This window comes from Pleurodeles waltl, chromosome 12 (genome assembly GCF_031143425.1).
Source record: "Pleurodeles waltl isolate 20211129_DDA chromosome 12, aPleWal1.hap1.20221129, whole genome shotgun sequence".
In the NCBI taxonomy this organism is placed as follows: domain Eukaryota; kingdom Metazoa; phylum Chordata; class Amphibia; order Caudata; family Salamandridae; genus Pleurodeles; species Pleurodeles waltl.
The window spans coordinates 556,926,139-556,945,714 of record NC_090451.1 but is presented as its reverse complement, the minus strand read 5'-3'; positions in this window follow the sequence as shown (position 1 = coordinate 556,945,714).

Genomic DNA, 19,576 nt, shown 5'->3' with positions numbered 1-19,576 from the left:
TGGGTTGGGACAGTACTGGTCAGACCCTTCCTCTTTGCCAAAAAATGCTAGCCAGGTCGTGAAGGATGTGTACTGGTTGAATGTACAAGTAGGCAAATTGGCTAAAATATCCTCGATTAGCATGACTAATAGTTTTTTATTGTCAAAATGTCATTATGAGTTCGAACATTATATGGATGTGATTTTATCTCCATTAGCATGAGCACTTTACATTAGACTTAGAACAGGGGTGCTCCCCTTATGTACCTTTACTTGTAGATGGCTGAAATCCGACAACCCTTCTAACTTATGCCGAATGGGATGTGGAACCACTGAATGCGTGGCGCATGTTCTTTTTCACGGACCAGCGTATTCCAAGCAGAGGGCACGCTGGATTGTACCGCTTTGCAGATCTATGGGATTTAGGAATCATTCATTGGCTCTCAGGATCTGCAAAACGGATCCAAACGTGTCTGTGGGTTGCAGCATAGCAAACATTTTGGAGGCTATTTGGCATATTAGACAAAAATCTATAACAATTGTTTTTAATGTCTTATATTTCTTGCTTGATGAATTGTTTTCTGGCAGTTAACACATTTATGAAGGGGAGGAGCCAAGATGGCGACCGGGAAGGACGCTTGATTAAGCGCTCCTCTCGGGCTCGCCACGGAAAAATTTGCGGGGCGCTCCTGGGGCGCCGCTGCCACATCCCTGCAGCGGGATCCGCTTCTGGGGCCGCTCTCTACTTGCTGACGGCTCCAGGTGCGTTCGGGCGGCCGGGCGGAGGTGCTGCCGCGGAGCGGACCGGAGCAGAGAGCTGCGGCCGCCATCTTGCCGGCCGCGCCGGGCTGCTCGCGGCCCTGGAGTCTGGAAGAGAGGTGGGTGCGCGGAGCCGGGAGCGACCCACCTCGCGAGGGCGTTAAGCCCATATTCTGTCTTGGTTCCGCTCTGGGCGCCCCCCCCCTCCTCGCCAGGTTATCGGACATCGGAGTTCTCCCCCCCCCCTCCACCAGGCGCGGGGAGCTCCGTGGAACAGCGGCGAGCCGCGGCTGGGAACGAGTGAAGAGACGCACTTCCCCCTCCGCAAAAGGCCTTGTGGGAGTACAACAATAGGCCAGGGGCGAATTTGCTCCACGAGTGGGTCGGGACCCGCTCCCTGGACCCCCCAGATGCTTCACAAGGCTGCGAAGCCTGCCGGGCGGCTGTGAGCTCGGCCACAGCAGACGCGCCCTCTCCAGGAGGCCGCTGGCATCGTCTCCCCCTGAGGTGGGGTTTTGTACCAGATTGGAGGTCCTGACGGTGAGACGGGTGCACGGCGCCTGCGAGGACCGCTGCGAAGGGAACTGGGGGTGCCTCCTTATTTCATGTCTGATGGAGCGGAGCGCCCACCTCGGGAGTCGTCTTTGGGCCTGCAGCTGGATATCGAAGCCACCACAGACGTGGTCCGCGCAGGGTCGGTCAGGATCAAGCTAAGCCATATCCTCTGTTAAATGGTGCCGACCTGCACCACAGGGTGGAACAGCGCTTAAAGAACTGTGCGGGCCCGTAACACACTAAGCTTGAGAACGTAACTCCCCTACTCCACACCGAAAGAGGACCTAGAGCCTGGAGCTGGCTGCCGACCGGGGGCTTGTGGCACGCGTGTGGACCTAGCGACTTGAGGTACTAGACCGATTGAATAAGATCTCATTTAAAGGACCACCAGCAGGGTCGAAGCCTCAAAAACTGAAGTCTGCGCTGGCGTGGCCCAGCGGGGAATTGTATGCCCTCCTCGCTTGCAGGGCCCAGAGAACGCAGGTGAGCGCGTGATTTTAGGAGGAATCAGGCCGCAACAGATAAGTCAAAATGGCCGGAAGGCCCAAATCAGCTAAAAACCAAGACCGGAGCACGCAAGGCCAGGCACCCGGAGATCAGCAGCATACGCCCTCTCTGCAGTCGTTGGAGTCCACGCTCATGTCCCATTCCTCACAATTCGAGAAAGTTCTGCAAGCAATCATGGACACTAAAACCTCACTGGAGACCAGGATAGACACGGTATCGCAAGATCTGAACATCCTCAGAGTAGACCATGGTAAAGTATCTGATAAAGTGAAGACAACGGAGGCGGCGCTAAGTGAACTGGCCCCCACGGTAGCGGATAACCAAAAACAAATTCTCCGCCTAGATGCAGAAGTTAAGTCACTGCTGAGAAGAGCAGAGGAGGCGGAGGGCAGATCCCGCCGCAACAACATACGGTTTCTCGGTTTTCCTGAAAAATCACTGGATCAAAGCTCAGAGCTCCTGTTGGAACACTGGTTAATTAAAGAGGTCTTGAATGGAACCCCATCCAAATTCTTCTCAGTGGAAAGAGCATACAGAATCCCCGGACGCCCCCCGGCACCGGGCCAACCTCCGAGACCACTGATAGCTAGGTTCCTAAACTTCATGGACCGGGATACCATACTCCAACAGTTCCGCAGCAAAGGCCCATACAGGTATGAGGACTCGACTGTTCATGCTTATCCAGACTTCACGCAGGATGTGCAAAGGCAACGCAATTCCTTCACCCAAGTCAAACAACGCCTCCGGGAGTATGACATAAAATACGCATTAATGTTCCCCGCTAAACTACGTGTAATAACAGATGAACGCACCCATGTGTTCACCTCACCGGAAGATGCCTGGACGTGGATGCATGCCAAAGGCTTCGCCCAACCACGCGAGGCAGCCGGCGCCGATGAGAACTGGTCAACGACGAAACCTAGGAAACGATCCAAGAGACACGCCAAGGGTTAAACCACGGTGGAACAGGCTGCAGAGGAGAGAGCCAGGGCCCTTAAAGAAACCCCCCTACTAACACAGAATTCCTTTGAGACGCTTAGGTCCCATCCAGTGGAAGGCTCGGACTAGGACTCGATCAGCTCGGACTCTACATTAACGGAGGCATTGAGGGGCCCGGAGTTCACCCCCAGGTCCGCAGACACACTCTGAACAAAAACCACTGAACTATCCCCCTAGGGGGGACCAACCGCCACAGCCGGAGTACAGAACTGAACTTTGCTACTTCCTCCTGAAATAGGTGGTCACATCACCTGAACTTCTGTATCCTTGCACGTTTGCTCCTGGAGATAACTCCTTTATTCATATTGTGCGCAGCTGGCGGCGTAGAGCGGAGGGGGGATGGGCGGAGGGCCGTGCCCTGGGAGTGCCCCAAGCTAATCGCGGACCGTGTCTGCAGAAGGATGCGAGCCCCTAAAATGAGCCGCATCTGGATAGTATTATTGCTCCCCCGCAGATATCCATAAGGATACACCTTAGCCTGCACCCACTATGGGTGTGTAGCCTGTTGCAAGTTCACAGTTGGGGTTGGGATCCAGTTGGGGAGGGAAAGAGGGTAACTATTAGTTCGTGCACTACCGGTCTGCTCACAACACTGGACAAATGCCCGGCGGGGTGGGGCCCGCCCGCGGGGGTGACAGGGGCGGTGGAGACCCAATGGAGCTTCCCGGGTTCCGGGGAGCAAGATATACATTCACAAATTGAATATGGCCCAATCCGCAACCCATAGCACATACAAATATGACATAATCACCTGGAACGTGAGGGGACTGGGGACTCCAGGCAAAAGGGCAAGGGTGCACACACGACTCAAACGCCATGGCGCACATATTGCAATCCTACAAGAGACTCACTTGCGGGACCCAGACCTGCAGGATCTACGTAGTAAATGGGGAGGTCAGATTGTGGGCACATCCTATTCATCCTTCGCGAGGGGGGTACTCATATGGATAGCAGGAAATGTCCCCTTTACTCAAACATCGCACAAGATAGATCACGAGGGCAGGTATGTGGTGGTGGAGGGTAAGCTGGACGGCAAACAATTGTCAATCATAGGGGTATACGCTCCCAACAGCGCACTACCTGAGTTCCTGAGTACACTCACTCCAGCGTTATTAACGAACCCCGAAACACCCGCTATATGGGGAGGAGATTTTAACTGCACGCCAGACCCAGCATTGGACAGGTCAAATCCCCCCACACATTCAACAGTCATTAGACACCTCAGCCGCACATTATCGACATGGGCTAGTAACATGAGCCTTCATGACATATGGCGCATGAAACACCCACGACACAGGGAGTATTCATTTTACTCAGCACCACATAAGGTACACACTAGGATAGACTTGATGTGGGGCACTCAGGAGATCTGCACAGGGATCAGCGGAACAGAATATCTAGCCAAGACACTATCAGATCACTCACCGCTAAATATAGTCTTGGACTAGGGCAGGAAGCGCCAGGCTATTCCAACGTGGAGGCTACAAGCGGAAGCATTACACGACCCTGCATTCACAGACTCACTGAGAACAGCGCTAAAACAGTACTGGGAACTAAACACCGGCACCACAAAATTAAGAGCAATGGAGTGGGACGCACACAAAGTGGTGATCCGTGGGCTTTGTATTTCCACTACATGGGGGGTGAGGCGCACACTCCATGCAGAGGTTAGCAAGCTGGAGAAGAAACTAAGAGTACTAGAAAACGCAGTTGCTCGCAATGAAACGCCATACACGGCTCTGAAGGAAACGCGTGCGGAACATGCAAAGGCTGACGCTACATTACGCCTCCACGACCACAAACACCACGTGGCTAGGCTACAGTCGGAAGGCGACAGATCTGGTAGGCTGCTCGCGTGGCTGTTGCGGGAGGACCGGCAGTGCCCTCCAATAGGGGCGATAGGAACAAGCGCAGGTGCAATAGCTACTACGCAGGACAATATAAATGATGCGTTTCGGGAATATTATACACAATTATACACCAAAAGCACATCAAGCACCATCCAACAGCTTGTGTCCTTTCTAGCAGACTCTCCCCTGCCCCAACTAATGCACGTTGACAGAGAGACACTAGAAGCCCCCATCACATTAGGGGAACTTAATAAGGCCCTCGAACAACTACCTAGGAATAAAGCCCCAGGTACAGACGGCCTGCCATCAGAATACTACTCCACTTTTGCGACACACCTTAACACACACCTCCTAAAAACGTTAGAAGAAGCAGGGATCAACGGTATCCTGCCCCCCTCAATGAGAGATGCAATGATAGTGGTCCTCCCAAAGCAGGGGCGCGACCCCACTGACGTCAGGTCTTACCTCTCTCACTGTTGAACCTAGACTGTAAGATACTTGGCAAAATCCTGGCTAATAGACTAGCTCCCTACATGCATATCCTGGTACACGATGACCAGAACGGATTCATCCCGAAACGTAACACCTTCCTAAATATTCGGAGGCTGCTCAGTGTGATGGGAGATACCCCCCCGACCGCACTCGAGGAAGTGGTGATATCGCTTGACATAGAAAAAGCGTTTGATACATTAGAATGGGACTTCCTGTTTGCCACCATGCAATTATTGGGTATTGGTCCAAAATTCATAAACTGGGTACGTATTCTGTACACTGCCCCACAGGCTAGGGTGAAGACGGGAGGAGTAATATCAGAAACCTTTCCGATTAGCAGCGGAACAAGACAGGGCTGCCCCCTCTCCCCCCTCCTATTTGCCTTAGCGATGGAACCACTAGCTGCACGCGTCCGGGCCAAAAAAGAAGAATGGGGGGTGTCAAGGAACGGTACTCTCCACTCCATATCATTATACGCAGATGATGCCTTGATATACATACGCAGAGTTGAGGATTCTCTGGCCCCAGTGATGTCGCTACTATCTGAGTTCGGAAGGGTATCTGATCTAATAGTTAACTGGGGGAAATCCTGTATATTCCCACTAACCAGCTGGCCCCCTGCGAGGCAAGAGAGTGCCCCACCAAGCCACTTAAAATGGTGCTTCGATACATTTAAATACCTAGGGATCAACGTCTACCACAAGGCGGAAGATCTAAGGGATGGAAATCTGGGGAAAGCGGTGTCCTCTGTTAAGAGTTCAATACGCTTCTGGAATAAGTTACCACTCTCACCACTGGGTAAAGTAGCTATAGCAAACATGCTGATATTACCTAGACTGTTGTATTATTTTGCGGCCCTGCCAATCAATATCCCCAAAAGCTTTTTCGTTGGCTTGAACTCCATCCTACTGCAGCTGGTGTGGGGTGAGGGCAGAAGGCGGATTGCACTTACCACGCTGCATCATCCGGTAGCAATGGGTGGACTAGGCGCCCCAAACTTTGAGCTCTATTCTGCGGCCGCACAGCTGCAGTGGATCTTAAATTGGCTCCATAGACCTAGCTCGGCAGAAACTATATGGCTGCAATCCCGACTTCAGGGCGCTCCCGTACTAGTGTGGTTGCTGGACAAGCAGACTAAAAGCACATGCACAAATCCGTTGATGATAGTGGCACACACATATTGGAAGAAGTATATCCAAAAGGGAATTAAAAAACTACCCTACTCACCACTCCTCCCATTGGATCGGCTCCCCGGGTGGGTGGAAGACGGCTCATATTCACCTACAACTTGGTCAGACGCGGGTATAAGCGCAGTAGGAGACTGTTTCGAGGAAGGGAAATTAATGACCTTTGAAGCTATACAGGCTCTCAGAGATCAATCCGGGGCAATTCCTGGCATATCACGCGATATGCCATGCAATCAGGAAAACGTGGGCATCTGGCGACGCAGAGCCTGATATCTCAGTCACCCTGCACCACATGCTGAACTGGGATCCCCAAGGAAAAGCAGTCTCAAACCTTTATAAACTTCTGAACAGACGCCCGGAAGACAACCTGCAGAAAGCTAGGGAGAGGTGGAATATCGTATTGCCCACTCCGATCTCAGAGACAGAATGGCCAAAAGCTCTGTGCTACACACGCGAGGTCTCAAGAAACCCCAGATTCAGATATACACAGTTCAATTATCTACATCAGACATACCTGGCGCCGGCCAGGATTAAGCGCATGTTCCCCGGATCGGACCCAGCCTGTCCCAGATGCAAAATACCAGCAGCACAGTTCTATCACATGGTCTGGGAGTGCCCGCGGTTGGGGGGGAGTGGGTGGCGGTGGTCACAGCCTTAGCGGAAATCACGGGGCTCAATCTGGACACAAATCCCAAATCCTGTCTATACGGACTAAGGACAAGGACGAAAAGAAATAAACACTTGCACAGGTTTGTGGATCTGGCGTATGTAATGTACAAAAGACTGATAGCAATGAACTGGAAGGCTCGCAACACACCTGACTTAAAAGTCTGGCTTGCCCTCACGTTACGCTGGGCTCACGCTGAGCATCAGGTATTAACAAATTTAGCTCGTAGGGGACTGCGACAGTCGGGCTGCGAGGCCTGGGGCATCTTAGTGTCCAGGCTAGAAGCCAAAAACGATGAAAGACCCCCCTGAATCACAGACAGCTGCACCCACCTGGAAGGCCGTGGGCCCAGCCCCCGGCAGAAAGACATCACCACATCTGGGGAAGCACATATATCCATCATCAATGCCTCGCCAACATGGATAGCACAGCAGCCCCCCCCCTCCCAATGCATGCATGCCACAGCACTAAGAAGCCTGCACACTCAACCAATAGACACCAGCGCTACGCTCCACTGTGCCATACCCCTCCACCTTGCCCCCCCCTTCCCCTCCCCCCCTCCCTGGGCTCCTCTGCCCCCCCGCCCGTGTGGCGATGAGGGCCCCTGTCACCAGTGGCAACAGAACCACATTGCAATTGAACGCCTCGTCCTATGTGGCGACAACCTCGGAAGTGATGGGCAGAATTAACATACCGGGAAGTGCACACAAGTTCTTAGGAGTTTAGTTATATATATCGACCTTAATACGGGAAAGCCAGACGACAAACTGTAACCAATGACAAATTGCTATTAATTACTTTATATGTAAGAAAATGTATGGCTTTTGCATTGAAAAATCAATAAAAACATATTTAAAAAAAATAAAAATAAAAATAACACATTTATGAATACTTTATAAAACTAGGGCACTCACGAATAGTTATGATTTGTATTTGGATTATGACCCGCATCTATATTAAGTTTTATTGTATTTTATTATTCCTAGTCAAAGAATACCGTGATGGTTTTTATTCATCTTTTTTATATTTATTTAAGTAACAAAAAACAGTTGCAGCAAGCTCATAGACAACGCCCCATCCCAGTAAGTACCTAGTAATTCATGAAAAAAGTAAACACCAATGCTACTATTAGGTCTCCAGAGGCGTGCAACTTCACCAAAGCTCCTGCTGCATGAAAGAGCCATGCGGGGTAAACTAGCCCCACTATGAAAAACTCAAAAGGCGGTGCACTGCCATGCAAGCACATACGTGGTGTAAAGTAAAAGAGGAGTCCAATGCTCTGACAGTACAAATGAGCAATACTTCTTTTAATAATTATTTACAAGTCCAACGTGTTGAGTTCACACAGTTCCGTAGATGAGACGTATTCGAACAGCAAATAAAACAGCCTTGTGTTCTTACAGTTCCATAAGCAAATCAGATGATGTTATAAATGAACAGCCAACGCGTTTCGCCCACTTAAAGGGCTTCTTCAGGGCTGTAATACAACATTAGACAAATATATACACTGTGCAGTCAGTTCCAGCAAATATAGGGGGTCATTCTAACCTCGGCGGTAAAAGGCCCTTACCGCCGGTCAGAAGTCCGCCATTCTACCGCCGCGGCCGCGGTAAACCGCCACGGTCATTCTGACCACCAACTGTGAATCCGCCAAAAACCCGACATCCAAGGAAGGCCGCCTCATCAGCGGGCCGCGGAAAACTGGAGATGACCAAACCTCCACCGCCACGCCAACACAAACACGCCCATGCCATTACGACCCACGAATCCACGCGGCGGTCTTTCAACCGCAGTATTCCATTGGCGGTACACACCGCCGCGCTCAAAATACACACACCATTACAAAACACAGCCACATTGGACAATTTGAAATACACACACCTGACACACATACCAACAACACTCCCACACATCCAATCAACTATAAAACAGACACCCACATCACCCACAAACCCCCACTAGTTGGAAATCGGAGAGAAGGTGAGAGAGAGAGAGATAGAGAGAGCGAGCACAGCAATAGAAAACCCCAACACACACAGGAACCCAACCTCATCAACCACACCACATACACGCACACATCACAACGCACATCACCACAAACACCACCCCACACCTCATCCACACCGCCCCATGGCACCACAAAGACACCCCAGGTTCTCGGACCAAGAACTCAGGGTCATGGTGGAGGAAATTATAAGGGTTGAGCCCCAGCTCTTCGGCACACAGGGGCAGCACACCACTATAGCAAGGAAGGCTGAGCTATGGCAAAGGATCGTAGACAGGGTCAACGCTGTGGGACAGAAATCGGGAAGATATCAGAAAGCAATGGAACGACCTACGGGGGAAGGTGCGCTTGATGGTGTCGCGACACAACATCGCTGTGCAGAAGACTGGCGGGGGACCCCCACCCACTCCACCCCAATTCACAGCATGGGAGCAAGAGGTAGTAAACATCCTGCATCCTGATGGCCTCGCTGGAGTACACGGAGGAATGGACTCTGGTAAGTCGAATCTCAACTACTTCACCCACCCCCCAACCACCAGCATGCCAACCCCCCCCTCACCCCCAATCTCAACCCCCCAGCACACAACCTCCCTGCCAATGTCTCACCAGCACAACCCACCCTAAACCACACCAACCCCTGAATGCCAACACAAACCATAGACAGCCACCTCCAAAGCATGACCATTGCACATACCCATACCCCCCCCCCCCAACCACCCTCACAACACCTCCCACAAGGGAATGCCAGCACTGGGGGACAAGGGCACTCAAAATGCACACCATGGCACACACAAAAGCAATAACCATACTCCTTTACCCCTGCAGGGCCCCAACGCCAACACACCGCCACGGAGGGTCCAGATTTGTCCATCCCACCGCCAGAACAGGCCCCCAGCGAGGACAGCAGCTCTGTCGACCTAGAACCTGATGACCAGCCCGGACCATCGGGGACCTCTGGACAGTCGGTTCCCCACACACAGACACAGGCCACAGCAGACCCAACCCCCTCTGGGAACACCAGCACAGCTCCCACCCAGCGGGCCCATGCCTCTGTCTCTAGGACGCGTCAATCAGCGGTGTGTCCGCCACTACAGGGCACCCAGGCTGACCCAACACCCCAACAACAACAGGGACCTGGGGGCAGTGGTAGTGGGCACACCGTCCAGGGGACAGAGGCCCGGGGAAACAGGGCAACTGGGAGGGCTGCTGTGCGACGGGGGGGGAGGACAGGCCCAGGGAACCCACTCTCCAAGAGGCCCTCACCACCATCATGGGAGCATACCATCACTCCCAGGAGACGATGGCGACAGTACTGGCCAGGTTCACCGAGATCCAGGCACAGCAGGAGGAACGCTACATGGGGTTCAGCAATGAACTCAGGACCATCGCTACCGCTATGGGGACCATAGTCCAGGCCCTCAACCGGATAGAAAACACATTGCGGGACCATGTGGCACCACAAAGGGCCCCTGTCACTAGCCAGGAACAGCCTACCACCTCCGCCGGCGCTAGTGGTCAGGAGGCCCCCACAGAACGACAGGCCACCAGAACCCCACCTCCTGATGAAGATCAACCACCCCGCAAGAGGAACCTGAGATCACAAAGGAAGACAGAGTAGGATGCCAAGACCCCCGCCAGCATAAGACACCCCCTGATGTCATCCCACTGTCCCACAGTGTCACCCTGTCCAACCTTGAACTGCCCCTGCTCCATCCTTCCACAGGCATATGGAATAAGCACCTGTGAAAATGAAAACTGGGCTCTGCCATGGACATCACTCCACCCTCACCCGTCACCGTTTAATATCATGTACCAATATCTAGCACTAAAAATAAATCACTCATTGCACTGAAATCATTCAGGAGTCAGCCTGTATTATTTACAAATGTATAACACATTACTGAGCAAAAATGTTCTGTTATTCTTGTGATGACAACATACCGATGTCAATAAGCCTTAGTCCATGGGCTAACCAAGCAGAAGTCACGCAGTGGGTCATACAGCACTGAAAAGGGAAGGGAAAATCAAACATCAGTTTAAAAGAACTGGGGGGAAATACACAAAGTAAAGATGCAGGGGGCTTTCAGTAAATGTTAAATGGCGTGGGTGAATCTTACCTGTGTGCTACTGAAAATACTGTTGGATAACTCTGTCCCTGTTGTTTGGGTCGTCCTCTTCGTCTTCCTCCTCTTCACTCTCCGCAGGCTCCACAGCTGCTTCAACACCACCATCTGGACCATCCTCCTGCAGGAAAGGCACCTGACGTTGCAATGCCAGATTGTGAAGCATACAGCAGGCCACGATGATCTGGCACACCTTCTTTGGTGAGTACATCAGGGATCCCCCTGTCATATGCAGGCACCTAAACCTGGCCTTCAGGAGGCCAAAGGTTCTTTCTATGATCCTCCTAGTTCGCCCATGGGCCTCATTGTACCGTTCCTCTGCCCGGGTCCGGGGATTCCTCACTGGGGTCAATAGCCAAGGCAGGTTGGGGTAACCAGAGTCACCTATTAGCCACACACGTTGTCTCTGTAGCTGTTCCATCACATAAGGGATGCTGCTATTACGCATCACATACGCGTTATGCACTGACCCAGGGAACATGGCATTCACATGGGAGATGTACTGGTCAGCCAAACAGACCACCTGGACGTTCATAGAATGGTAACTTTTCCTGTTTCTGTACACCTGCTCATCGTCTTTTGGGGGTACTAAGGCCACATGGCTCCCATCAATGGCACCAATGATGTTGGGGATATGTCCAAGGGCATAGAAATCACCCTTCACAGTGGCCAAATCAACCTCCTCAGGGAATACAATGTAACTCCGCATGTGTTTCGTCAGGGCAGACAACACTCTAGACAAAACTTTAGAAAACATAGGCTGAGACATTCCAGATGACATGGCCACTGTTGTCTGGAATGAGCCACTTGCCAAAAAATGGAGGACTGACAGAACCTGCACTAGAGGGGGAATTCCTGTGGGTTGGCGGATGGGGGACATCAGGGCTGGCTCCAGCTGGGCACACAGTTCATGTATAGTGGCACGGTCAAGTCGGTATCGTAGTATGATGTGGCGTTCTTCCATTGTCGACAGGTCCACCAGCGGTGGGTACACGCGAGGATTCATCCTTCTCCTCGCAAGTCCCAGCGGACGGTGCCTAGGAAGGACAACATGGAGCACAGAGTCAAGCTAATCACTGGTACGTTCACCACAGCTTGCATAGCACACGGTTATCTATGTATTGAAAGGCGTGTATGTGTGGCAATGCAAGGCCTAGGCCTGTGTGACGCAGTACAAATTATGCCATGTGGGCCCTTGAAATGGCAGCTGCCTGACCTGTGAAGTGGGACAATGGGATGTGAGGTCAATGCGCTGGCGGGGCACACCGTGGAGGTAGGCGGTCGAAGACCGCTATACGAAGCCGCATTGGTTAACATTGAAGCCTATGGGTTTCAGGAGCCAATGACGAGGTGCGCCGGCGGTCGCGGTACGCACCGCCGCGGTACGCACCGCCGCGGGCGTGACCGCCATTTTCTATCTGCTTAATCACTCGAGACCTGATCATCCACAGGAGAGGACCTATACTGCAAGTGCTGCTGTGACCTCGGTCTGGAAGTGACAATGGCTGCTGCGACTGGGGAAAGGGCCCTTGCCTTCAGTTCCGAAGAGTTGGAGAAGCTCGTGGATGGGGTCCTCCCCCAGTATGCGTTACTCTACGGTCCTCCAGACCAACAGGTAAGTACACCGGGTGCACATGGAATGGGCGATGCCTGTGTGGAGTGGGGTGGATGTAAGTTGGTGGGGTGGGGGGCGAATGAGGAGTGCAACGCACAACAGATGAGAGCATGTGCCATATGGCAAGGTTGGGGAGGGGGGGCCAATCACATCTAACATGCAGTACATTGATGAATGTTTCCTTCCCACCCTGTACATGTCAAATAGGTCAGCGCCCATCAGAAAGTGGACATTTGGCGTGCCATCGCCAAGGAAGTCCGGGCCCTGGGGGTCCACGTCAGACGGGGCACCCACTGCCGCAAGAGGTGGGAGGACATCCGCCGCGGGACCAGGAAGACGCCGAGTCACTGCTGGGGATGGCCTCCCAACTTAGGAGGGGTGCCAGTCGTACTCTGACCCCCCTGATGTCCCGGATCCTGGCGGTGGCCTACCCTGACTTGGATGGGCGCTTGAAGACATCACAGCAGACACAAGGGGGTGAGTATCAGCACATTCTGCTATCTTTCTGCGCAGTGGAGGCATCTGGGTGGGGGAGGAGGGTTGTGGGTGACATTAGGCCAGGGCGCTTTCTGTAGTGTAGTCCTCTCCTTTAGGCATGGCCCTGTGCTCCCGGACCCCACCTCTGTAGGGTGACAAGTACAGCTATCGATGGTCCAGCATCACACATGTGCGCGTTTGTCGTCTCTAGACCTGTTGTCCTAGTCAGAAGTACTGAGTAGTGTACCCCGAATGCGCGGCTTAGTGCATGAGGCTCCTGTGTCTGTCCTCTCCGCCAACGGTGTTGACATTGCATGCACTCAACCTGGTCTTCGTTTTTCTCCCCCCACCCTTCTTCTTCATCTTCTTGTGCATGTGTGCATTAGCATCATCAGGCGGAGGAGATTTGGCATCGGAGCACGAGGGAGCTGCAAGTCACAAGGCCCCAGTGGGCCCAGGAACAGACACCGAGGGCACCAGTGATCCGGAGGGCGAGGGGAGCACCACAACGGGGACCGGTGGTGAGACCAGCGACACCGACACGTCCTCGGATGGGAGCTCCCTAGCGGTGGCGGCAACATCCGGGCCCCCCGCCTCTACAGGTACAGCCGCCACCCAGCGCACCAGCCCCGCCCTCCCAGCAGCCCCTCAGCCTACGCTCCGTGCCCGCTCGCCCAGGAAGGCGGGCGTCTCCTTCGCCCCAGGCACCTCAACCCCTGCCCCTGTCACCCCTGCTGCCCTCAGTGCGGAGGTCATTGACCTCCTGAGGACGCTCATTGTTGGGCAGACTACCCTTTTGAATGCCATCCAGGGGGTAGAAAGGGAGGTTCATCGGAGCAATGCCTACCTGGAGGGCATTCATTCGGGTCTGGCTGCCCATCAACGATCGTTCAATGCTCTGGCCTCAGCACTGACGGCAGCCATTGTCCCTGTTTCCAGCCTCCCTCTTCTGACTGCCTCCACCCTGTCTCTGTCTCCTGTTCCTCAGCCTATCCCATCCACACCATCAGACCAGCCTGCACACACCTCAACACCCAAGGGCAGCTCATCCAGACACAAGCACCACAGAACCCACAAGCATTCACCCAAGCAACACCCAGATGCAGACATTCCAACAGTCACTACCACCTCTGTGTCCCCCTCCTCCTCGTCTCCCTCCTCCCTCCCTGTGACGTCTACACTCACACCTGCATGCACACCACCATCAGCCAGTGCTTCCATCACCAGCACACCCTCCAGTCCAGTCCGCACACGTGCAGTCACCACCCCCACTGCCATTTACACGTCCCCTGTGTCCTGTGTCTGTCACCCCCTCTTCCAAACCACACAAACGCAGGCAGCCACCCACCCAACAGCCATCCACCTCACCACAGCCTACAGCACCAGCACCTGCACCCAAAGACAGCACACCTGACTCTCCTACAACCACATCCTCTTCCTCCACTCCCATCACCACTTCTCCTACCCTTTACCTTGGTCCTAAAAAAGTTTTCCTCGCTAATCTTAACCTCTTTCCCTCCGATGACCCACCCCCTCCATCTGCAAAGAGTCCCAAGAGCACCTCAGCCACCACCAGCCCAGCTTCGAGTGTCACTGTGGTGCATGGGTTCTGGAGTCCACCCTTTGCCAGCAGTGACACTTCGATCAACAGCAAGGACACATCCAGCCCCCCCCCAGGCAAGAGGACCAGGAAAGTAAAGGGCCGCCGTGAGAGGACTGACACGGCTGCCCCCAAGGAGCAAAGTTCGCCCACTTCACCAGCCACAACATCTAGGGGAGGCAAGGGCCCGAGAGCCCCATCTAAGGAGCGAAAGGGCAGCAGGGACTGAGAAGTCAGCCAGCAGGAGCGCGGAGCAGGTGGGCCCCACAAGCCCCATCCCGGGTGTTAGGGAGGACACCAAAGGGCCCAGGACTCCGTCACCGAAGGGTCCAGCAACATCACGGTCGGAGGGCGACTGAGCAGGGAGTCCAGGCCAGGTCATGGCTCCCTTGACTTACTGGATGAGCACCGCTGAACAGGGCCCCGCCGTGCAGAAGAGCACCGCTGAACAGGGCCCCGCCGTGAAGATAGGCACCGCTGAACAGGGCCCCGCCGTGAAGATAGGCACCGCTGAACAGGGCCCCGCCGTGAAGATAGGCACCGCTGAACAGGGCCCCGCCATGCAGAAGAGCACCGCTGAACAGGGCCCCGCCGTGCAGAAGAGCACCGCTGAACAGGGCCTCGCCGTGAAGATAGGCACCGCTGAACAGGGCCCCGCCGTGAAGATAGGCACCGCTGAACAGGGTCCCGCCGTGAAGATAGGCACCGCTGAAGAGGGCCCCGCCGTGAAGATAGGCACCGCTGAACAGGGCCCCGCCGTGCAGAAGAGCACCGCTGAACAGGGCCCCGCCGTGCAGAAGAGCACCGCTGAACAGGGCCCGCCGTCTCAAGCACTGCTCCGCTGGGCCCTTCCTGTCAAGCACCGCTCCGCTGGGCACCGCCGTCTCAAGCACCACTCCGCTGGGCCCCGCCGTCTCAAGCACCGCTCCGCTGGGCCCTTCCTGTCAAGCACCGCTCCGCTGGGCACCGCCGTCTCAAGCACCGCTCCGCTGGGCCCCGCCGTCTCAAGCACCGCTCCGCTGGGCCCTTCCTGTCAAGCACCGCTCCGCTGGGCACCGCCGTCTCAAGCACCGCTCCGCTGGGCCCCGCCGTCTCAAGCACCGCTCTGCTGGGCCCCGCCGTCTCAAGCACCGCTCCGCTGGGCCCTTCCTGTCAAGCACCGCTCCGCTGGGCCCTTCCTGTCAAGCACCGCTCCGCTGGGCACCGCCGTCTCAAGCACCGCTCCGCTGGGCCCCGCCGTCTCAAGCACCGCTCCGCCGGGCCCTTCCTATCAAGCACCGCTCCGCTGGGCACCGCCGTCTCAAGCACCGCTCCGCTGGGCCCCGCCGTCTCAAGCACCGCTCCGCCGGGCCCTTCCTGTCAAGCACCGCTCCGCTGGGCACCCCGTCTCTGAACTGCTCCGCTGTGCCCTTCCTGTCAAGCACTGTTAACGGTTCTCTGTGCCCACCATGCCTCCTCCTTGACCTGTGGAGACTGTAATCCACCTGATGGACTGTGGCTTTGCACTCCCCAGGATGGCACAGTGGGCAAGCCACCCACTGTAGAGACTTGAGAGACTGTGGCTTTGCACTCCCCAGGATGGCACAGTGGGCAAGCCACCCACTGTAGAGACTTGAGAGACTGTGGCTTTGCACTCCCCAGGATGGCACAGTGGGAAAACCACCCAGTGTAGAGACTTGAGAGACTGTGGCTTTGCACTCCCCAGGATGGCACAGTGGGCAACCCACCCACTGTAGAGACTTGAGAGACTGTGGCTTTGCACTCCCCAGGATGGCACAGTGGGCAACCCACCCACTGTAGAGACTTGAGAGACTGTGGCTTTGCACTCCCCAGGATGGCACAGTGGGCAAGCCACCCACTGTAGAGACTTGAGAGACTGTGGCTTTGCACTCCTCAGGATGGCACAGTGGGCATGGTGGCCCCTTCGTGGATCTGGCGTTGTGGACTCATGTGGCTGTGGTGCCCCCCCCTTCCCTTCCCCCTGAGGTGCCTGTAGTTTTGTCATCAGATGCCCCTGCAGTGTTCTCTCCAAAGGACTCAGGTCTCCTGTGTGGGCTTTGCCCTTGTGTTGTTACACTTTGGCCCACGGACACTTCGATTTTCTTTTGATGTGCAGGACTCATTGCCTCGGTTATCCATTGCACTGTATATATAATTATTTTGGTATTGTTTTTTGGCTAGTTGACCAATACTTTTCAAAGCCTTTATTGTACATAAATATTTTTGGTAATTTTAATGATGTCTTTGCATTTTTCCGGGGGGTTTGGGTGGTATCACTGTGACTTGTTGCTCTGCATTGGTGTGTACATAGTTTGGGGGGGGTGGGGGTCGCATATGTGTGTGCGCGTAACCTTTCCTCCTTCCCCCTCCCGTGTGTCGTAGGTGCAGTACTCACCGTTGTCGTCTGCGCCGGCGTTCGTACTCGTGGTAGATGAGCAGGTAGACGAGAGCAGGTAGGATGTTTAATTCGGGTTCCATGCTGTCCTCCTTCCTCGTGGAGTGCGTAGAGGTGAGCGTTTTCCCGTTCGTAGTCTGTTTCCGCCGTGTTTTTATCGGCGGTGCTCCCGCCCCGGAAAAGGTGGCGGATTGGTGAGTTATGATAGTGTGGGCGGTACATTGTCTGGCGCCTGTCTGTTGGCGCTGACCGCCGCGCTGTTTGTCTGTACCGCCGTGGCGGTCGGAGTGTTAAGTTGGCGGGCTGTGTTGGCGGTTCCCGCCAGGGTCAGAATTCCATTTTGTGGGTTGGCCGCCGCTTTATCACCGACCGCCAGGGTTAGAATCACCCCCATAGTTACAAAGACACATATGAAGTTTGAGTTACGAAGGTAAATAGAGGAGATGCTGCGTACCAACACCTTAAAGAACGCTGTACACCCAAGAGTAGGTACATAGAAATCGTGAATATATCCAGACGTGCAAATATTGAAATGAGCGTGACCCATATCGTGCAGAGAAACTTATCAGATGTGTGAGAAACCAATGGGTAAAGTACTATATATTTTTTTATATTGAACATTATTGATACGTTTATTTGTATTTATATTGCAACAAGGGGCAAAGAAACATATAAATTAAAATATATGCAAGATATTCGTGTGTAACCAGTGACAAGTAAAGACAAGGTGCACCGCCTTTTGAGTTTTTTATATTTATTTAAGTGTTTGTATAGGTGCTTTATGGTATATTTTTTACCAAAATAATGCTGAATTGAATTGAATTGAAAATTAAGGAGCTCCTGTATAACAGCACAGTGGAAGTGAATTATGTGTTACTGTTAGTGCTACAGTGCTATTTGCATAAAAACTAAAACCAAACTGTGGTTACAAACTTGAGGTCTCTGCCTACTGAATAAAAAAAAAAAATCAATCCACATTTCAAATTTAATGTCAATGTTTTGACCCCAAAAAACTAAATTAATTCAGGCGGGTCATCATCAGGACAGACTATTGAAATTGGAAGCACCCCCCCTTGATATCAGTCAGACACATCCTAGTCGTGTTAACAGTAAAACTTTGCAAATTGGCCATCCATTTCATGTAGCCTCGGTGTACTATCAATAGTACCACTCTTTAACATCACCGTTAAATGGCTTGTGGAAGGTTATAAATTGTTCCATGAAAGGAGCCAATTGTTTAAGGTCCTTTTAAAACGTATTAACATAGGATCAAGGATCCGTGGACCTGATTTAATCAGGATAAATGTTCTACACCCAGGGAGGTGCTGCATGCAGGGAGCAGAATGGGCATTGTAGCCACCAATGGCTTCTGCAGCTGTGGGTGTTCCAGTAGGACCCGGGCACCCCAAACAGAAAACAAAAGAAAAAAGTATTATGTTTTTTTGCTTCAGGAAGTCGCTCATTGAATATTCATTTTGTTGGACAAGGAGCTCCCCATAATGCACTGCGAGAGGACTAAAATTGAAATATTGTTGTTCATGGTGCTCCAAGGAGGGGTCAGGGCACCACTAAAATATGCCAAGTAATAGTAAATGAAAGACTTTGACAGACATGTTTTAATTGCAATGCTTTATTTAAAGAGTGAATTTTGATAATGCAATGTTAGCCATTATAATGAATGCATTTGAATATGGTTACTGTTCACTTTGATGTCAGTGTGGTACAATAATGAATTATCACATTTGGCTGCTTTTACTAATGTGGTGACATCCTGACAAAGGCAGTAGGCCTACATTATTGATAATGACACCCCTTGAGCTTGTGATTTTGCATCAGGTATAGGTTTGGGGTACTGCTATTATATGGTCCAGAATCCACTAGGGGTGTAATAGGATATGATGGTGTCACCAAAGGTATTTTCATCTACATGGTGTATATATTGATAATGTAATGCATAGTATTTAGTATTGTGTGAGTAATAAAAGTACTTTTCTTTTTTTAAATAAAAATTAGTAACAGGGCAATAATTTATTGTGTGTGTACTAGCGAATTGGGGTTACTAGCCCACATCTCCTCCCCTGGCTTTGCCTTGGACTGCTCTGCTTCATTATCATGAGAGAGTCAAATGCTAGAATGGATCCTTCTCAACTAATAACCCAATTTCTTACAGTACTCACTTGTAAACACCAGATACACTATATGCTTTACAGTGTGTGCCTTCTCTGGTTCAGGTTGATCAAAGCTTGTTCCTGATTGTTAGAACTGTATAAACATGATGGATATGCATACATAGGGGACCTAGTTTTCTGAACTATATTTTGTTTTTCGTGTTCTGGTTGGGACTAGTGACCCTACAATCAGCACTT